General features: G+C 33.3%; 2 long non-coding RNA genes across 6 annotated transcripts; both read left to right on the top strand.

Annotated features, from left to right (window-relative positions):
* Window positions 1-470: 470 nt before the first annotated feature.
* Window positions 471-7,027, top strand: LOC130969161 (uncharacterized). Of its 5 annotated transcripts, XR_009081807.1 has the most exons (9): window positions 471-713; window positions 790-862; window positions 1,194-1,249; window positions 1,466-1,509; window positions 1,588-1,638; window positions 2,141-2,961; window positions 3,365-3,444; window positions 4,649-4,822; window positions 6,058-7,027. It is a non-coding gene; the product is annotated as an uncharacterized LOC130969161 (long non-coding RNA). The 5 variants fall into 5 exon arrangements; XR_009081806.1 differs by lacking the exons at window positions 2,141-2,961; window positions 3,365-3,444; XR_009081811.1 differs by lacking the exon at window positions 2,141-2,961 and having other exon boundaries at window positions 1,466-1,638.
* Window positions 7,028-7,059: 32 nt separating this feature from the next.
* Window positions 7,060-12,671, top strand: LOC130969155 (uncharacterized). The gene is made up of 6 exons (XR_009081804.1): window positions 7,060-9,053; window positions 9,156-9,519; window positions 9,921-10,003; window positions 10,365-10,757; window positions 10,877-11,292; window positions 11,785-12,671. It is a non-coding gene; the product is annotated as an uncharacterized LOC130969155 (long non-coding RNA).
* The last annotated feature ends 9,315 nt before the right edge of the window (window positions 12,672-21,986 follow it).

The following is a 21,986-nucleotide window of genomic DNA, read 5'->3' as shown; positions in this document are numbered from 1 at the left end:
AGTATAATTATATATTATTCATTAAATATTAATTATAATATAATAATATAATTATAATAAAGGTATTTTTTTAAAAATAATTTAGAATAGATGAAAAATTTCATTCGTTTTGGAAGAAAAATAAACTCACGAGAGATCGACACGTCACCCTTATTAGTTGGGGGAAAACCCAGTTTTAGTATATTAAGTAGATTATATTTTTATTTAACAATAATGATAAACTCACTTATTTTTTTATAATTATATAATTTCTATTAATATTATTTTTTAATAAATACTTGTAGTATATAATAGTATAAAAAATATAAACGAATTAATAAATTATTAAAATTTAAAAATAATAGTTATTTTAATATAAAAACAAAATAAAAATATTTATAATAGAATAAAAATAATAAAATATTTATTGTTCATGTTTCATAATATTTTAAAATAACTTGATATTTCAGAAACCCTTACTCAATTGAAACCCTTACTCATTACCCTAACTACGCCGTGACGCTGTTGTCCTGGTTGGCCTCTGCGACGATCTCCGATCTTCTGGCGTTTACTGACGACCTTCTCTGTGACATCTCCTCCGGCATCGATCTCCATCGACGACATCTCCTACAGCGGCGATTTCATCCGGTGTCGTCTCCTGCAGCTTCCTCTCCTTGTCGTCCTCTGTGTCTTCTCCGCCAAAATCGTCAACGCCTTCCTCTTCGACGATCCAGGTTAGCTTCCTTTCCTTCCTTTCCTCTCCTTTCCTTCCTTTTTGATGAGTCTCCCCTTTCCTTCCTTACCATTCAGATCCGCCGCTAGGGATTACATTCCGCAGGAGAGGAATTCCTTTGTCAACTTCCAAGCCAAAACCGGTGTAGAGGTTCGTTCCTCCTCTTACTGTATCGCAATACATAATTTGGACGTTTTGTCTGATTTCAACTTTTAGGGTTCGGAAGAAACTTTTGAAAGTGACGAGCAATAATTTGATCGAGAAAATAGTTAAAGGAAAATAATGCTCCTAAACTGTAGATGGTTATTGAATATCAAATGCTTTGAAGTGGTAAACATTGTGTTTCACTGGTTGATGAATTAGCAAATCACCATTTCTTTTTTGTGCTTGTCATTGTGGGGGAAGAAAAGTATTTTCGAATGGTTATTGGGTTGATCAGTTTATCACATTGGCAAGAATAAGATTGTTCTTGATATTGCAGAATGCAGAACTGTGTCTGGTGTTGCTGGACCATTGGATACTCTTGATAAAGTTAAGGTAATGACTAGTTTTGATGCTATGCTTATTGCATATTCTAGAATTTTGAACTTTTCTCAATGAAATGTATCACTTTCTGTGCGGTGTGACTGAATTTTATACTGATCAACTGCAATAGGGACCAAAATTTCAAGAGATTGTTAAACTAGAAATTAAACTTTCTGTTTCTTGTGTAATTATTTGAACTAGAAATTAAACTTTCTGTTTCTTGTGCAGTGATCTTAGCAACAACCACATTGGAGGGCCATTCCATTCACCGTGTAATAAACATTGTGAATATAATGCTTAAAAAATAAATTATAAACATTGTGAATATACTGCTTTTGTGCTGTGTGCAGGCTGCCATTGTGAATTCACAGACCCTTGAAGAAGTTGCAAGACTTAAAAAGGTCCTTGCTTTTCTAGATCTGATGTTCACTTGTTCAATTTTGATTTTCGCTCTCTGCTGTTTACTTCTTAGATGACCCTTTCTTCTGATTGCTCATTTTTGTAAAGAGAATCTGTTGTCCTTTTTATTCCTCTTCTGCTGTCTAATTTTCTCTTTAATCCCAAAACAAAAAAATCATTGAGCTGGTGTGAGTATATTATTGTCACCATAATTTTTGTTATTGTGAAAGCCATGTTATAGTTTGACAGATTAAGTACATGTGTTGAATGAGTTTCCTTTGTCCCTTTTGTGTTTCTTGTGTAGTTGCATTAGCAATTTTTCATGCTTAAAACCTACTTTACTTGTACAATATACTTGTTTGTTTACCTTTTCAAGAATTTTGTATTTGTCTTTATCCTGATTAAAGGTCAGTTTGTACGGTGTTTCTTTCCTTTACATATGTAATTCACTTTTTGTTTCCTTTACCTTTTCTTCTTTCCTAAGTCGAGTATCCTATTCATTAGGGGTGTTCAAAACCGATTCGGACCGAACAAAACCGATCAACTGAACTAATAAAACCCAGAACCAAAAATCAAAAAAACCGAAAAAATCATGTTTTGCTGTTTTTTATGCGGTTTGGTTCGGTTCGGTTTTCGATTCTGACACTGAAAATCCTAACCGAACCAACCGAACCGGTAACTAAAAAACCATTAAAAAACCCATTAGTTAACCCAACCCATTAGGCAGCCCAAGAGCCCATTACCCCACGGCCCACGTCCCCACCCCCATCAGATAACCTAGCTTCCCCATTACCCCACCCCCACATCTCCCCGCAGCCAAACTCTCAAAGAAACCCCATTACCCTGACCTCCCAGCAGCCCCTCCCATCCCCGCTGAACAGCGCCTCCTAGCAGCCCCTTCCAGCCTCGCCGAATAGTGCCTCCCAGCCCCTCCCAGTAGCCCCTCTCAGCCCCGCCGAATAGCGCCTCCCAGCCCCTCCCACCAGTAACCCTAACTCCGCTTAGCCTCTCTCTAGTCTCCAATCCTCTGAGCTCTCACCACCTCTCAGCGCCGAAAACTCCTCCCCCTTCCCCGCTGTCAATGCTGTCAGACAGCACCATCGCGGCGGTGCGGCTCTTTTCTCTCCCTCTCCCTTCGTCGTAGCAGTTCTCTCTCCCCGGCGTCCTCCACACACCACCTCTTCCAGCAGCACGTCGTCTACTCCACGCACCAGAGCCGTCGTTCGTCGTCCTTCGCGAGTTCGTAGCCACTGTCGTCCTCGCGTTGTAGTCATCGCAGTAGCCATTCCTCTGCATCTAGAATGGGGATGCCTCTTAGTTTTCAGGTAAATTATTTGTTCTAATTTTTTTTTGGATCTAATTAGTTGTTCTTAGTTCTGTTTTAATAATTGGTTCTATTTTTATTTTACTATATGATTTTTGGTTTCGGATTTTTGGTTCTGTTCTTTCTAATTTGTTCTTGCAGCTTTGGTAATTTGTGGTTCTGTTTGATCATTTCTGTTTGAAAATGTGTTCTGTGTTCTTATTTTTATTATCTAAGTTTATAGTGTTCTCTGTTTTAATTATTTAATTTGAGTTTGTGGTTTGGTGTTCTAATTTATGTTATTTTAATTTTAGTGTTGTTCTAATTTATGGCTTATTTTTTGTTAGGCAAAGATGACTATAATTTTACATTGTCCTGTTTTATGAAGCTGAATCCTTTTCTTGATTTTTTTTTTATCATGACAGGTATAGGATGCATCCAGAGATATGCAAATCCTCTTCACTGCATTTTGATGACAATAAAACACAAAATAGGAGCCAATAACGTATATTTGATGGATTGCTGCTGGCTGTTGACTTGTTTATTTCATTGTTGCTGCCTTGCTGGTTGTTCTGTTGAATTATTGAAACTGCTTCTGTTTTGTTTTGTTTTGTTTGTTTTGCTGTTCTATTGAATTACTGAATTACTTTTGAGTTTTGAAGTGATTTAGTATGATTTATCAAGTGCTGGAGGTTTTGGATCAAGTGTTGGAGGTTTTGAATTACTGAATTATTGTTGAATTACTTTATTGTTCGTATTGTTGCTGGTTGGTTAATGAATTTGTAAATTGCTTGATTTTGTAAACAGGATCTTGATTTTGTAAACAAGATCTTGATTTTGTAAATTGCTTGTAAATTGATTTTGTTGTTTAATGTATTTGTTTAGTAAGTTTGATGTCAGTTCAAGTGAAAATATGGGTGACACCTGATTGTTGTTTTCAATTGTGTATTTGTGTTTGTCGATTTCAATGTATAAGACTTTGTGAAATAGTATTGTAGTATTTTTTTAATTGATTGAAAAAACCGAACCAAACTAAACCGATTTTAATGGTTTGGTTTGATTTGGTTCAGATGGTTTTGACAAAAAAAACCAAATCAAACCGAACCGCAGTTTAATTAAACGATCGGATCGGATGACATTTTTCTTAAAAACCGAACCAAACCGCACCGCGAACACCCCTACTATTCATAGATACGAGGTTATTGTATTGATCATTTCAAATTTATTTTCTAATTATTTCAATGTTTGATTCTATATAAACATTCTTCAGTGCTCTAAGTAAATATTTTCTAGCTCTTCCTTATCACCTTTATGCCTTGAATTTTCTGAGTCCATATACTTGGCATTTATCATTTTAGTATGTTGTTTCTTTTATCTTTCTCCTCAACTTGTGGTGATCCGGTACACCTTAAAAATTGAGATTGAAAATTTTCAGGTATATGTGAAATTTTGTACTGAAAAGAACTCATTCATGAAGCTTTTCACCCACAATTGAAACTTATTATATCTCAATTCTGTTGGTTATTTATTCAAATTAGTATTTTGTTCTGTGGACCCGCTGTTACCTTGTGCCCATTTATGGAATCTGTTTGTCACTTAGAGTGTATGCACACACTATAACAGAAATTTCTGTTGCCCTGAAGCCTTGCGATAGCAGTAAATAAAATTGACCATTTTGTTGTGACAATAATATACTTGTTGATTTGTAGGTTAGGGACTTAAAAGCTCTCATCTGAATGCTCTAGCAGAGTCAGAAACAGAGGGTGTCCAAGGAGCTGCTGCGGTTTTTAATCAGGTCCCCTTTTAGAAACATAAACACAAATATGAAGGCTATGCTATAGACTGGAGTCTTCTTGTTCCCGGAGCCGGAAGGCTTGTATCTGGTAATATTTGGTTATTTCTTTTTCTCTGTTTAGCTACATTTTATAAACATTGAATATTGACAATACTCGATTTGTTGGGCATACTGCTAGTGTTAAAGATCTGCAAGTTATATTGGGGGTTTATGAGACCTCTTAACTATCAAATAGCAAGAGCACATGTTCTTTGTGATGTCATTGTAATTTCTAGTAATGAGAAGAACCGCGTTTTCCTAATTTCTTATTAACTTCACTTTGATATATATATATATGTAGCCATTTAACTAACAGCAAAATTGAGCAGTGTTTTCTCTGAACTTGTGTCTATTTCTCTCTTTCAAATTCCAATTTCTTAGCTTCCATTGAATTGTAGTTTTCATCATCTATTTTTTTTAATTAAAATAAATAATAATCTCAAGTTTTTTCCCGTGAGACTGAGACTTAGATCCACCACTCTCTGATTCAGGTTAATTTAATTTATTTATTTATTTATTTATAATTAAAATAAAATGTGTAAGGAACAGTCACTATCTCATTGGATTTAATACCCTAAAGCAGTAGTAGTTCATGCTTAGGGTTTCATCTTTTATTATAATAATTATTGCTTTGTTTGTTTATTTTAATTATTTTTTGTCTCTCTTCCAATTAGAAGTTGGTTAATGGGTTTGCTTTGAGTATTTATGCTGGGATGGTTGTCAGAATAAATAAATCTTTGAATGGCATGTAATAGTTATTCATATGGCAAAGGAAACAGTTAGCATAAATCATACCCTTTAAATCCAAGTCTCTTCTTGTTATGTGGGGTGCTTTATTGTTACCTTTTTGGCTATTACCTATTGAAATGTCATGAAGTATGATATACAACTCTGATTAAAACCTACTTCTTAATAACTTGATTTAAATTTGATTAGTATAATAAATCAACTTTGAAATGGTATACCTAGATAGTGGTGTAAGTTATCTTTCTTTGACCATTGTCAATATTTTATATTTATATTTTTTGGGCATAACACCCGGTTGCTAAACCCAAAAGGATATCAAGGCATAGTTCAATTATTAAGCTTTTTATGTGCAAAGTTCAAAACAAATATTTAGTATTCTCCTTTTTTTTCTCAATTGTTAAGCATTCTCTTTTTTTTTTTTTTTACAACTGTTAAGCTATTTGGACTGCTGTCTAACATTAAAAGCAACAACAGTAATATGAAGCAGTAACTAAATTAAAGTTCTTCAACTTCAGGATTGAATGCTTGATTTTGTAGGTCCTCGGATTGATCGTCGTTGTCGTTCTCTGTCTTGTTACCACCCTCCGTTTGCTGAGTCGCTGGCGACAGAAGCAGTAGGTTCCGGGGCTGGTCGTCTTTGTCGTCTCCTTGCTCCGAGTCTCACCATCAGCTTCCTTCACGCAACCAAAAGTTGGTCCACGATTTGGTGAGTTCCAATAAATTCTTCTGTTCTTTCTTTCTCAGTTTTGTTGCTGTAATACATGATTATATTTTGATTTTGTTGTTGAAAATATCACTGAATTAGTATTTTTGCTGCTGATGAAAATAATTACCGGTACAAGTTTGTTACTAACGTTGCACTTGCTTCAACTAGGATTATTAGTATCAATGAAAAACTATCAATTGTATATTAACAAGGATGAAGTTAAAAGAGTAGAAGAGGGTCGCATTATTATTTCAGATGCAATATTGGGCACTACTGGAAGAAAAGTTAAAGTTTTAGAAGTATCAAATAATCACAGAGAAAAAGTTCAGAGAAAGATACGGTATTTTGATAATTCTTCGAGACTTTCATTCCAACATTTTTTACAAGGGCTTGTTTATTTTCTCGAGGGGGAGACATGGATTTTTATTTACCAGTATTATGACAAGGACTTAGCTGATGTCTGGGTCGAGCATTGGGACAAATTCAAGCTTTATCTAAAGTAATTTTTACAAGCTCTCGTAATATTATATGAAGGGAAGAATATGTATCATGGAAACTTAAGAGACTCCAACTTGGTAACTAATGGGGATAGAACCTTTGTTAGTGGAGTTGAGGGAAATCATCTTCCTGATGGTTTTCAAGATCAATTTTTTACTGAGGAGATGGACGCTCTACGTGGACTTTTATTAGCTTCACATAATCTCGGTCAATCTCCAAAGGAAATCGATCTGTTTTTAGATTTTATACGAACGTAAGTTAATTTATTCTTTTAGTTAGTATATGATTTTTATTTGAATTTTGTTTATATTTTATAGCTATAAAATAATAATAAATAAATGTTAGCTATAAAATATAAACAAAATTCAAATAAAAATCATATACTAACTAAAAGAATAAATTAACTTACGTTCGTATAAAATCTAAAAACAGATCGATTTCCTTTAGAGATTGACTGAGATTATGTAAAGCTAATAAAAGTCCACGTAGAGCGTCCATCTCATCAGTAAAAATTTGATCTTGAAAACCATCACGAAGATGATTTCCCTCAACTCCACTAACAAAGGCTCTATCCCACTTGTTACCAAGTTGTAGTCTCTTTTGTTACCAAGTTGTAGTCTCTTAAGTTCTCATGATACATATTTTTCCCTTCATGTAATATTGCGAGAGCTTGTAAAAATTGCTTTAGATAAAGCTTGAATTTGTCCCAATCCTCGACCCAGACATTAGCTAAGTCGTTGTCATAATGCTGGTAAATAAAAACCCATGTCTCCCCTCGCGAAAATAAACAAGCCCTTGTAAAAAATGTTTGGATGAGAGTCTAAAAAAATTATCAAAACACCGTATTTGTCTCTGAACTTCTTTTCTGTGATTATTTGATACTTCTAAAACTTTAACTTTTCTTCCAGTAGTGCCCAATATTACATCTGAAATAATAATGCGACCCTCTTCTACTCTTTTAACTTCATCCTTGTTAGTATACAATTGATGGTTTTTCATTGATACTAATAATCCTAGTTGAAGCAAGTGCAGCGTTAGTAACAAACTCATACCAGTGATTATTTTCAGCAGCAAAAATACTAGTTCAGTGATATTTTCAATAACAAAATTAAAATGTAGTCATGTATTACAGCAACAAAATTGAGAAAGAAAGAATAGGGGAATTTGTTGGAACTCACCAAATCGGGGACCAACTTTTGGTTGCGTGAAGGAAGCTAATGATGAGACTCGGAGTAAGGAGACGACAAAGACGACCAATCCCGGAACCTACTGATTACTATCCTTTTAGTGAGGTTACCTTGGCCTTGATTACTATGCTTCCTGCAGCTCCAAATCTTCCTCCAGAATCTCCTCCTTTGCCACCCCGTCACCAAAAGCTGCTGCAACTGTGATGGGTTTTATTGCTTGTTTACATCGACTACTTGCATCAAGAAGTGCCGTCTTTTCCAGCAGCAGTTGGAAGGATAATGGGTTTACTTAGAAATGGTTCAGAGGGTGTTGCTTCTGAGGCTGCCGGGCTTGTTGCAGCAGTCATTGTGGTGGGCCTGGTGATGCTAATGTGATGGATTCTAAAGAAGAGTGTCACGCAACAATTATGCATACGAAGTCAGTATTGTTTGCTAATTAGAGTTATGTCATTATTCTTGTCAACAGATTGAAGCCTACGTCAGTATCACCTTTGCTGTCAATGGCTGTGGTTGAAGTGCTCGAGGCTATGATTTGTGATCCACATGGGGAAACTACTCAATATAATGTTTTTGTTTAGTTGTTGCGCCAAGTTGTTGGGTTAAAGCGTCGTTTGTTTGCACTATTTGGTCATCTTACTGAAAGTGTTAGAGAGACAGTAGCTGTTATTATGCGATCAATTGCTGAAGATGCTATTGCTGTGGAGTCCATGCGAGAGGCTTCTGTGCGTGATGGTGCTTTGTTGAGGCATTTATTGCACTCTTTTTTCCTTCTTGCCGGTGAACGCTGTGAAGTTAGTCGACAACTTGTTGCTCTTTGGGCGAATTCCTATCAACCCGCTTTGGAGCTATTGTCTTGAATTCTGCCTCCCGGACTTGTTGCTTATTTGCATACACGCTCTGATGGAGTTCAACGTGAAGAATCAAATCAAGAGTAGTCATCAACCGGGAGAAGAAAACGACGCTTACTTCAGCAGAGGAAATGTCGCATTGGGAGAGGACTACAAGTGCAAGGGCAATGGCAATTGTATATGAGCAGCACTACAAGACTGTTGGTCCTTTTTCAGGCACAGCTCACATTACTGTTCTCCTGGATAGGACATGATGACAGATCTCTGAGACTCAGACCTCTTTTTCTTTTGAAGGTCTTTGTAAATTTAATCTACTTATTCTTTCTTGTTTTCTCTTTCCTTTTGGTGATTTCACTTTACAAGCTCTACTCAAAGTTAAATTCAACTCAATTTCAGGCTTTGATGAAGGATTTAGCTAATGTAGAGGCTTATGTTCTAGTTGGAGCCTGTGTATTAGCTGTCAATCTTCTTACAGTGGTCCATGAAGCTTTGGAGAGGACAGCTATTCCTTTGCAATCAAATTTGATTGCAGCTACGGCTTTTATGGAGCCACTCAAGGAATGGATGTATATTGACAAAGAAGGTGCTCAAATTGGACCTGTGGAAAAAAGATGCTATTAGAAGGTTATGGTCCAAGAAGGCTATTGATTGGACAACAAGGTGTTGGGCCTCTGGGATGCTAGATTGGAAGAAGTTGCGTGATATTCGTGAGCTTCGCTGGGCACTTGCCCTTAGAGTTCCTGTCCTTACCCCACCTCAGGTAGAGTCATCATCTTTGGTGGAAGATATTCATACAAACATCAATTATTCTGTAAATATTTTCTCTATCTCGTAATTCTTTATTATTTCTTGTCTGATATGTGGCATGAATTGGCTTTTTTTTTTTTGCTATTAATCTTTCATGGCCTAAAACCTTATTATTCTTGATGACTTGAATTTATTTATTTTTGGTACAAAAAATCTAATGAGAAAAGCAACATATGTTTAGGTGCCACTATCTTCAATCTCCTATAATAACTTATTTACCAATTACAATTCTATATTTAATTTGCTTACATTTGCAAAAATTTACCCAACTATTCTCTTTGCCGCAAAATTATTTTTTTAGCCTCAAGTTTCTGTGCCTGTTATATTCTTCTGAAAATTGGCATGTTCATTTAGATGATGCTGGAGAAATTGTTACTCCAACTCCTGGAGTAAAACGAATCTTGTCAAGTCCATGTTGCCTTCCTCACATTGCACAGGTACTTCAAAGGTTTCTCCTTATTATTTGGCCATGTATTATGTTTGTTCTGTGATATACTACTACTTTAATAAAATTTCTTTTTCAAAGATTATAGGAATTGTCTCCTTGCTTGTTAACCTTATCATATTTAGTTCAAGTTGTTTACTATGTGATAGGTATGGTTTCAGTTGATTTTTAGTATTTTCTACCCTTCCAATAATTCACCACTCTCTCGGCTGCGCTGCTATTCGCTTATATGGTCTCGTCTTTGTAGCTCTCAAGCTTTGCTTATAATATTTAAATTTAGTTTTTATTTTTCTTTTCATTGTTTTCCCTCTTTTGTTGTGTGTGTTGGGGGGTGGGTTGTTTTATGAATTCAGGCCATTCTCTCTGGGGAACCAAGTATTGTTGAGGCAGCTGCTGCATTGTTGAAGGCTATTGTTACCAGGGATCCCAAGGCCATGATACGTCTATACAGCACCAGTGCATTTTATTTTGCACTGGCCTATCCAGGATCTAATCTACTTTCAATTGGGCAACTCTTTACCGTCACCCTTGTCCACCAAGGATTTCATGGTGGCGTAGAGGCTGCGGTTTCAGCTTCATTGCCTTTGGCAAAACGCACTGTTCTTGGTGGACTTCTTCCTGAATCTTTGTTGTTTGTATTGAAGCGCAGTGGTCCAGCAGCACTTGCTGCTGCAATGGTATCAGATTCTGACACTCCTGAGATAATATGGACTCATAAAATGAGGGCAGAAAATTTAATACGTCAGGTATTGCAAATTAAGGTCTGATGTGTATGGTTTTTTATAGAATACAAGTGTACTTCCCAAACTACCTTTCCGGTATTGTTCATGCGGTTCGATTTATCCCTGTTCACTGTATTTATCAGGTTTTGCAACACCTTGGTGATTTTCCACAGAAATTGTCACAGTATTGCCATGTTTTGTATGACTATGCCCCAATGCCTCCAGTTACATACCCTGAACTTAGAGATGAAATGTGGTGTCATCATTATTACTAGAGGAATCTGTGTGATGAAATCCGCTTTCCAAATTGGCCTATTGTTGAGCAGCTTGCAAGATCCTTGAAATATCCTTGGATGATGTATCCAGTGATGATGTAAATAAAAAGCACTATTCGGAGGTATCAGATGAAACATCTAGCTAATCAAAGCAAATTGAAAATATCGACTAGGAAAAGTTAAAGCGACGATATCAAAAGCTTGCTATGAAATATCATCCTGTCAAAAACCCTGAAGGAAGGGAGAAGTTTCTTGCTATACAGAAGGCTTATGAACGCCTCCAGGTAAACATAGTTTGCATGTTACAAGCTTATTTGGATTCATATATCAATAGAAGTTATTAGGATAGTGTGATATTCAGCACAACTATCCTCATGTTGAAGTTAACTGCTTGTTATTTTGAAGTCTTCAAATGCCCATGGGGACATGTTTTGTTGTCTTAACTTCTTAATTTTTGATATGTAAGTATATCATGCAAACAAGTCCATGTACTTTCTTTAGTGTGAGAAATGAGAAATGGTGTGATAGCCCCTGTCACCCAGATTGGGAGAGTTTTGTAGATGCATAAACTGTTTTGTTCTTTTCTCCTTTTGCAAGCCAGCTATAGACAGGCTGTTATATGCATGCACAGATTTGGGGTGGCAAAATCATGGTGTATGTTAAAATTTCTTTTTGCTTCTTGGGGGAATTTATGTGATATAATATCATTTGCTTGCAACAGTAGGTTTTTATATCCTAATTCACTGAATATTTACCTTTTGCTAACTGTATCTTAGGCTACCATGTAAGGATTGCAAGGTCCTCAGCCTTGGAGATTGCTTCTTTTGCTGAAGGGGACAATGCATTTTATACAGAAGATATAGAGACATATTGTAGCTATTCAAATATGCTGGCTATCCCATGTTGTTAAGTGCTGTTACTGTGGACAAGGATGATAAGAATTTTCTTTCTTTCAGATGGAGCACCTCTCATTGTTGCAGCATCAGAGCTTGTTTGCCTGGCGTAAAATTCCATTCTAGCTCATGCTGCTCGTTGACTTTTATTGTGGCCAGATGTGCATCTTCATTGAATGGAGAAGAGCTGGTGAGAGATGGAGGAGTGCAACTTCTTGCAACTCTTGTTTTCCGTTGCATGTATGTTGTTCAACCATCTACTCCTGGAAATGAACCACAAACATCATGCGAACATTTTCAGTTCTTAGTCAATTTGAGGCTGCCGGATCTGAAATACTGGAGTTTTCTGGGCTAGTTCCAGACATTGTGCATGGCACTGAGTTTGAGCTTCTACCAGGAGCTGTTGATGCTGCTCTACAGTCTATTGCCAATGTTTCTGTTTCATCTGAGTTGCAGGATGATTTATTGAGGGCTGGTGTTTTTATGGTATGTCAATTATTTTTTTTTGTGGATAAAATGCTTGGTATTTCTCTCTCAACTATCGGTATGCAGGAGGATGTCCCATGTGAGTTTAGGGCTTAATTAGCAAACTTGGTGTTTATATGTGCCTGTGTCGCCAAATAGCTAAAGTATTTAGTCAGTAAGATGAGCTTTACCATTACATGAAAATTTACTGTGTATGAAAGTAACTCTGTAAACAGATATCTACTAAGCTCTCTAGATTTTGCAAAGGCTTAATTTTCAAAGCTTACTATATATTACTTATGAAACTGATCTCAACATCTGATTGGGTTCAAAACCCGTTTTTCTAAGTTCATCCATACATGACAAAGATGTTTCATGTGTGCGCTCTTGGTGGAGCAGATAATACCAACAGTACTTATGCACTAGAGTGGTTAATTTTTTTTGAGAAATGCCTTGCATATTATTTGGCAACTATTTTAGAACGATCTGTCCACTCCTATAAAAAGGGAATGATGTATGTTAAGTCTAGCTATAATTCGATGATAATTTATGGTGGTATCATACTGTCTCCCTTTTTTTTTATCATTTTTATGTTTAAAGTGTTGTGTCTAGTTGGGAATTGTCTAGCTATTCTATGTTGTAGTATTATCATAATTTTTGTGGGTTTTGAGCAGATCATTTGATAGGAGATACCTCTTTAAACCTAGCCTTTCCTTGTCTTTATCATTGCGGATTCAATCCTGGGTTCGTCTTTCTCTTGGGACTTCCATTTCTTTCGTAACCTTAATGATAGGGAATCCTTTCAACCTTTAGGTATCCTTGATGATTTTCTGTCTTCTAACCAGACAATAGGATATTGTCTCTACTCTCTTGATTCCTCTGGTCGTTTTAGCTGTAAATCTCACTTTCAATTTTTAAAGAGTTACAGATTGAAGAAAAAATTTTGAGTAAAATGATCATGATAGTATTTCATTAAGCAGCAGCAGCAATTGCCATAGGAAATAGTTGACAACAGGAAATTTTATGCAATAAACTGAAATGAAAGATGCGTCCAGTCCTGAAATACAAAAGGATGAGACAGGCTTTGAGAAACCATGTACATACACACTACGATGCGCAACACAAGTATATTAAGTAAAATTTGCATTCCAGATAGAAAATTAGATAATAACTATATACCTTAATGACAGATATCAAACCGGTCTTAAATTGTAAAACACCTAGTCCCTCACTGTCACTGATAGGTTCCAAATTTTGGGACAATGAGTATGCATGCTTACATACTGCGAATAGAATAAGATTCCATTAGAACAATTGTTAGGAACCTTAAGAGCTTCAATAACCGAATTAAAGCATATATTGGCACTCCCAAGCCACTATCTTATTTCAAATAACATAAACATTTTCAAATTAGCACACAATTAAGCCATATGTTGATTTTAACCCATTTAAATTGTCAGCTAAATCACAGGCCATGTTCGAATTAGCAACAAAGAACTCAATATTAACATCAATTTCATTTTATTGAGTAATTCTTTAATACTTCTTGTCTATATGGTTGATAACATGATATATAGTTCAATAAGGATGAATATGTGACCCTCCTTTTAGGAAATGTATATCCTATAGTCGGCCAATGACTTTCACAGTTATACTGTATCATGTTGAACATACAACAAAGACAATACACACAATTTTATAATAACTTCTATATCTAATGTTAGCCAAAGTAAGTGAATAAATTAATCGGTGCTATTTTTTTAATAAATTATGTATAATTTAAAACTCCTTTTAATCGTCTTTATCATTATCATCTTTTTTCAAAAATTTTCACAATTCTTATTTTATCCTTCTAGCAAGAATCAGTATCACGATTAAAAAATTCTGGTATCAAAATTAAAAAATTTTTTTAGTACTATTTTTTTAATAAATTTTGCATAACATAAAAGTTCTTTTCCTTTCTTTCCTCTGATTTCACCCTCCTAATAAGAACAAAAAATAAAAAAAAATGTTGCAATAACCACTAGGAGGAGGAAGAGAAGAAAAAAAATAAGAAAAAAATACGGCAACAACGATGACGAGGATAAAACACGCAAAGAAAAAAAAAAGAACATGCACAGGATGTGTGAATGATTTTTATTAGGTTTGTGCCAACTTAATAGGACTTGGTTGACAAAAATATTTAAATATATTACGAGACCAAAAAAAAAAAAATATATATATATATATATATATATATATAATAAATTATTATTTCTATTTATAAAAATTTAAAATATTAACAAATATATCCATTGATAAAAGAAATTAATTTTATACTCATAAAAGATAAAAGTTATTTTTATTTATAAAATTTTAAAATATTAATAAAACTATACATGAATAAAATTAATACTTATGTATTTTTGTGACATCAAAACTATTTTTATGGGTAAAAAACTAAATATGTATAATTTTTCATTATATTAAAGTTTTATAGTTAAAAATTAGGATAGATTTCTCAATAAATATATATATATAATGTTATGAGTAGAGTCTATCATTTTAGGTTTGGTTCAGTACGATAAAACTTTAATTTTTTAAAATAATTTATTAAAATTAATTTTTAAAATTAATATTTTAAATTGATTTGATAAATAAAATTAAAATTAGTTGTTAATAAGCATAAACTACAAAAAATATGTTTGAAGAAGTTATTTTTAGTATTTAAAATATTTTTAATAGATATAAATATAATAAATATAAAATTTATTAATATAGAATTGTATTGAATTTTTAATTTTCAAAAAAATATTTTTATAAATATTTTCAAAAACAACCTTAACTTCTCAAAACTAGAAGTATATGTATATGATTAGCACCATTTTTTTCAAAATACTTTTTTTAATTGAATTTTATTGAAAACAAAACGAAAATTAACCAATATCAATAAAAAATAAAAGTTTAGTTACTTTTGAATTAAAATATTACTATTCACATTGTGAAGTCTTATGTCTAATTTTTTAGTAAAATTAATAATTAAATATTATTAAATAATTTGATATATTTAATTAAATTATTATTTAATATTTTTAAATTATCACCTTCAAACCCAATAACTCACCAATTCACATATTAAAATAAGAATAAATTATTATTTCTACTCACAAAAGTTAAAAATATTGATATATCTATTCATAAAAGATAGAAATTACTATTTATACTTATAAAAAATAGATTTCTACAGATAAAATTATTCAAACTCTAAACAATTAAATAAAATTCTTAAACTATTCTTCCTTTCACCACTATTACCATCATTTCTCCCTTCTCTCTCTCTTTCTCTCTCTCAATATTCTTAACTACTCAAATTCCAAACTCTACCACCACTATCTTCTCCAACTATCACCATCAGTGTCTCCATTACCATCATCATCACCGTCATGGCCATTCCTACCCTTCCTTCCTCCTTCTTCTTCTTCTTTCACTTCTTCGTCATATTCTAAAAGATTCTCTCTGTATACAAAGAAACAAGCACAATAAACTATATAAGAAAAAATGCAAACACACCCTTATTCTGAAAACAATACAACAAATTCCAATTTTTTTTTTCACAAAAAAAAGATGCTTTCTCCCACCTGTCTAAATCACTAATGTTACGTTCATCTAATACTAATTTGATTTAGATAAATCTATGAAGATGAAAAGAGGGATCTTTATTTACTTGAGAAGGAGAAGATCAAAGAGAGTGCGTGGGAGCTTGATGCGGCCAAATTCGGAGGCAGACATTGTGAGGTAGATGCAGAAAAGGCCAGTGGTGAAGAGAAAGAATACGGCGACGGCCGTGGCGAATTCGCAGCTGTTGAGAGGGAACTTCTCCGATTTGGACTTCTTGCGGGCGGGGGATTCATCCTCGCCATTATTCTCGAGGTCCTGACCAGCAACCTACTGGTATCGACCGCCATGACGCTCTGCGGCATCCTTAGATCTAGGATTTTTTTGCGTTAGATGATTATGCTGGTGATGGTGGTGCTGGTGTTGTTGAGTTACGACCGACACCGATGAGCGAAAAGGTTAAGGTGGCGGTTGAGGAGGAGAGTAAAGTGGTGATACTGAGCGGCGATGTGATCAATGTTAGGATTGGAGTCGCTGAGAACTTTGAAATAGAGAGGGGGGAGATGATGGTTGTAGTGGTGGAGAGAATGGTATAGGAAATTTTATTTAATTTTTGAGAGTTTAGATAATTTTGTCTGAAAAATTTTATTTTTTATGAATACAAATGATAATTTCTATTTTCTATGAATAGATATGACGATATTTTCAACTTTTATAGATAAAAATGATAGTTTATTCTTAAAAGAATTATAAATTTAAAATTGATTAAAACTTATTTTTTACCTTTTTTTTAATTTTTTGAACGTACAAATAAAAATAACAACACTAAATATTTCAAAGATAGGAAATAATAGTTGAATATTCAAAATTAACATCAAGTATAACATTGATTGGGATCCTATCACAATGATCGTGGCATGAACCCTAAATCCTCAACATGTTTGAGTGCAGTTTTTTTTTTTATCTGATACACGCCCTTGGATGAGTTCAGTGAATGGCCATTGGCCAGTCTCTTCTGAACCAACCAGAGTGTACTCTTACTCTTACCCAACACCCAACGAAGCACTTGCAGTTTCAGTTTCAGTGTTGAGGAAGAAGAAAAGATGGAGTGGTGGATGTCAATGCCAAAGGTGGAACTCCATGCTCACCTCAATGGATCCATCAAAGGCTCCACTCTCCTGTACTCCTTTTCTCCTTTCCTCTCTCTCTTGTTTTGTTTCTTCATCTCATTCTCTTTCCTCTTATCCTTTTTTTTGTTGCACAGAGAACTCGCTAGAGCTTTTGTGGGACAAGGGTCTAATAGATTTTTCCCAAGTGGAGCATGTTATCCTTAAAAGTATGCTCCTTATAGGATAGTATTTAAATTACAAATATATATAGTACTTTTAGGTAGCGTTTGGTAGAGAGACAGAGACTGAAAGACTGAGACTGAGAGACAGAGACTAAGAGACAGAGACCGAAATAAATTTCAGTATTCTGTTTGGTGCAAAGTGAGAGACAAAAATTGAAACAAGAATAAAACTCTAATTTAATTTGCATAAATGATAAAATTAGAATTAATTAATTAAAATGAGGCTATTTTAGGTATAAAATATTATTAAAATTTCAATTTTCGTCTCTAAAAATTTCAGTCTCCTATGTCCCTACTTTTTGGAGGTACTGAAATATTGAAATTTTAGGGACAGAGACAGAAATTTTAATACCAGTCTTTGAGTCAACAAACATGATACTGTGTCTCAGTCTCCCAGTCTCTGTCCCAATACTTCAAAACAAACGCTACCTTATAGAGTTTTATAAATTTTAGAGTGTTTATTATTTTGTAGGATAGTATTTAAATGACAATATAAAATAAGAAGAATTGCATTAGTTATAAAAGCTATCATTTTTATAATACGATCGCATTATTTTAAAACATATAAAATGAAATAATAAAATACAGTTTAATTAATGTGCACAATAAAACAAATATAAAATTTATATAATAACAATCAAATATGAAAAGCAACCTTATGTTTTAAGGTATTATGTTAAATTGTAACTTAAATATAATTATTAGTTAAAAATAATATATAACTGACATCAAATTTTGATAATTTGAACAAAAATTTTGAATGTTTTATGTTTTAATTTTTTTAATAGAATAATTTAACACGTACATCAAGAAAATGTTATTATTTTTATATATTTAGATATTTAAAAGACACAAAAATAAATTCTTTTAATAACACTCCAACAACTCATAAAAATTAACAGAATGGATGGTTATAGATCAAAGTAATAGACAAGATTGAAAATTGCGATAATGGTACTTGGTGATAATTAATTACGATCAGGTGAAGAGATGGTATGAGGAGAAAAAAAATGAGAAAAGAGAACAAGACAATATAACAAAAGTTAGAGAATAATAGTGTATGATCAATGAAGGGATATAATAAAAGTATAAATTAATAATTTTAAAAAGGTAATGAAATTAAAGATAATTTAATAAATTGAATATAAAATAAAAAAAATAAATTTTATTGAATTTAAAAATTTTATATTTAATTAAAATGATGATCAAATATTATTAAAATTAAAAAATTATTAAAATATTATTAAATGTTTAAATTGCTTCCAATGGGTTGTTTGATGTCTTTGTTAGCGTGCAGGAAAATCAGTTTCCATAATGGGTCAAAAGCTAAACAAGCCCAAGATGATCATTAAATTAATTTAGTCTTGTGCAAAATTAATTAAATCAAGTGGCTGAATATTAAAAAAATAAAAAAAATCCAAAAAAGCCCAAATTTTTTTAAAGCCCGTGATAAAATAAAGTAAGAAACAAGTGGTCCAAAATCTTGAAGGAAACCATTTGGTGATCACAAAGCAATCTCTTCAAGTGAGTTTCACACGCGACTTTATTTCTTGGTACTGAAAGCGGGAAAGCGGGAATTCAATTCACTTTAATATAATTAAAAGCTTCCACCAAAAGCTTTCTTTTTTCCTCTCTTCTCTCTCCTCTCTCTTCTCTCTTTCGGTCACATCTATCACTTAGAGAAGAAGAGAGAAAAAAAATGAAGTCTCAGAAAACTTATGAAAAAAAGGCTAAGAAAGATTCTTACTACAGAAGAAAAGATTTAAAGAAAGACTCAAAGATTTGTTATCAAGAAAAGAAACGAATCGTAGTAAATCTATCTTGGTAAAAAGCTTATTTTTGTTTTTGTGTCACAAAAAAGAAGATAGCCTCTTAAGGGAAGAAGCAAAAATGGAAACTTTGAAACTGTTCTGGGTCAGAAGCTCATCAATGGTCATAATCAATTTTTGGGGCCAAAGTCAAGATCAATAGCCAAGATCGAAGAAAATAAATGAAAAAGATTGAGAGAGGTACATGCAAGTAGTTTCGGTTTTTCCTCTCTCTCTCCCCTCTGTTCAAACCATGGCTTAGTCCAAGTTGGAGAAGAAGTTGTTGGGTTGGTTGAACCAGTTTCAACCTTGGAAGCTTCCCCTTTTATAATAATGGTGAACGGCTAAGGGTTGAGATTAAGGAGAATAAGTAAAGCACAGAATTCATTCTCATAGTTACCCAAAGTTGTGGGTGTTCTTCTCCTTCATGGTATTTATTTAGTTTTTCTTTTTCTGTGTTGATCTGTCTGAGTCTCATTGTAAAAGGCAAACATGGTGAGGTTTGTAAGAAAAAACCAATGAAAGAAAAAAGGCAGTGAGTTAAATAGTAAGAAAAAACCAGAAGATGTCTCAGGATTGCTTTGTACATCTTTCTATTTTGTGTCATGATCCTGTGGGGATCCTCTTGCAAGTTGGGTTAACACTTTACTATTGAAAGCTAGGTTTTGAGTCCTAGTCAAATTCAGATTGAGTTTAGAATCTGGATTTATTCCAGATAGGAATGGGTAATTCCTTGGAAAATAATTGGTGTTTATAATCTGTTAATTATGAAATTCTATCACTGCTGTGATAGAGACTATATGTAGGCTGCATTACACTTAACACCTGAATCAAGATACTTCTGGGTGTGCTTCTCTTTCTCCTCTACTCTTTATCCGTTTCTGTTACTTTGAGACAAAAATGAAAAATATCTCTCAACTTGTTATGTGACAAAAGTAAAAATATCTCCTGTATTATTAAGAAAAAGTATAAGTAATATCCAGCGAAAAAGGAAGGTTAAGATTCAACCCCTTTCTCTCAGCCACTGATAATCATTGTATTTTTTTATCCATAAAAATATGCATGAAGATAAAAAATGCTTTAAAAAATAAATTTTTATCTTTACTTCAAATTAAACAATGTTGAAAAAAAATATATAAATTTATATAATATTTATAAATAATTATTTTGTAAATTTTTAATATCTTACTAGCGTGATAACCCGTGCAATGCACGGGATTCACGAAATTCAAATCTTTTTAAAAGAAAAATACTAAGAATATAATTAAAATGTATTCTATAAAAATAAATATGTTGTATTAATTTTGAATCATTACAAAATTATCATTAGACTAAAATAAAAAAATAGATTACAACAATTATTCAATATGTCAATAAATATATAACATATTTTGTAAGATGATAAAAATTAATAAAATATTCAAACAATTGCTAAACACTAAAAAAAAAATAGGAAAAAAAAACTACAATCGAGATGTAGTTAACTATTATGTATTATCTTAAGAACACATAACGTCAGGATACTTACTATTAGCAAAACAAAATATATACAACATATATAAATTTGTTCATTAAACAAAAAAATAAAATATGTCCAACACAACTTAACATATAAGTCAAAATATCTATCAAATAGAGTTATACATAGGAATCCTAACAACGCTGAATCGATAACTCTATCTGGCGGTTAGCTATCGAGCTGAGTTTCAAAGTGATGGTATCACCCTCCTTTAAATTGTATGTTCTACAACATTCACTCCACTCGACCCCAAATTTCCATTCTGTGCGTCTTCCTCCACTATTCAGTAAATGAAAATAGAACACATTCTTCTCAACATTGGAATCTGGACCAGTGATTGTCCAAATCGAACCATCTCCAAATGGTTTAAGATACACAGCAAATTTTGAAGCCAAATACTGCAACGAAAAATTCATACTTAACATAAACATAATATTTTCATACACAATGAATAATAGATTTAGGAAGAACATCTAATAAGTTTGAAGAAAAAAAAAAAGAAAGAAAACAATCTTTAAGATCAGGTTACCAATCTAGATTGTCCAACATCCCAAGCTGTGATCTTCTTTTCATAAGAAACCTCTGGAGCATATCTAATTCAAGATAATATGAAGCTGAGTCATCACAGTAAAAAATATAAAGCTATCAAATGATATTAAAATACAAAAGAACAAAGAAAATAGTTACATGTAGCATTACCTAGGATTAGCCAATTCATTTGACGCGTTAATGTGTTCATCAACTTCCGATGATAAACTGCTGCCACTGCACAAATCTATCGGATTATGTGGATCACCCCCCACAAGTGGCCCATCCTGATCATTGTGTTCATCACCATCCGATGAAAACCGTTCATCCGTTGGTTCAGACCCAGATAGAACAATCACATCAGCTGATGAGTCCTCCTCCATCCTGGTATACTTTATGTGGAAAACTCTTGACACATTATCAAGTGTCTCTGGGTCCATTAGCTCAGGAACATAGCAGTCAGGATCAAGGTGAACTTGGATGGGTTGGTTGTCCTTATTGAACAATGAAATAAAAAAAATTCCAAAACCAACATACCTAAATTGAATAGATGCCGGTCTATCGATAAGATAGAAAGTTCTAATGAGTTCAAATGAGTACTCAGTTATCAGCAATTGATCATTCTTTCTAATCACTTCCAGCGATAAACAATTATCTAACTCGTCAATGACATAGAATATTGGCCCTAATCCTTCCCCATGAGTTGAAACAAAGTTTGAGGGAAGAGCTTTGTCACCCTATATTCAAATTTCTTTCCAAAGTTAAGTCGTGTAACAAAACATGCTAAAAAAGCTTCACATAATTTCACCTAATTATTTAG

This window comes from Arachis stenosperma, chromosome 1, assembly GCF_014773155.1.
Source record: "Arachis stenosperma cultivar V10309 chromosome 1, arast.V10309.gnm1.PFL2, whole genome shotgun sequence".
Taxonomy (NCBI): Eukaryota; Viridiplantae; Streptophyta; class Magnoliopsida; order Fabales; family Fabaceae; genus Arachis; species Arachis stenosperma.
The sequence above is the reverse complement of the archived record's forward strand: the minus strand, read 5'-3'. Positions and strand labels throughout refer to the sequence as shown.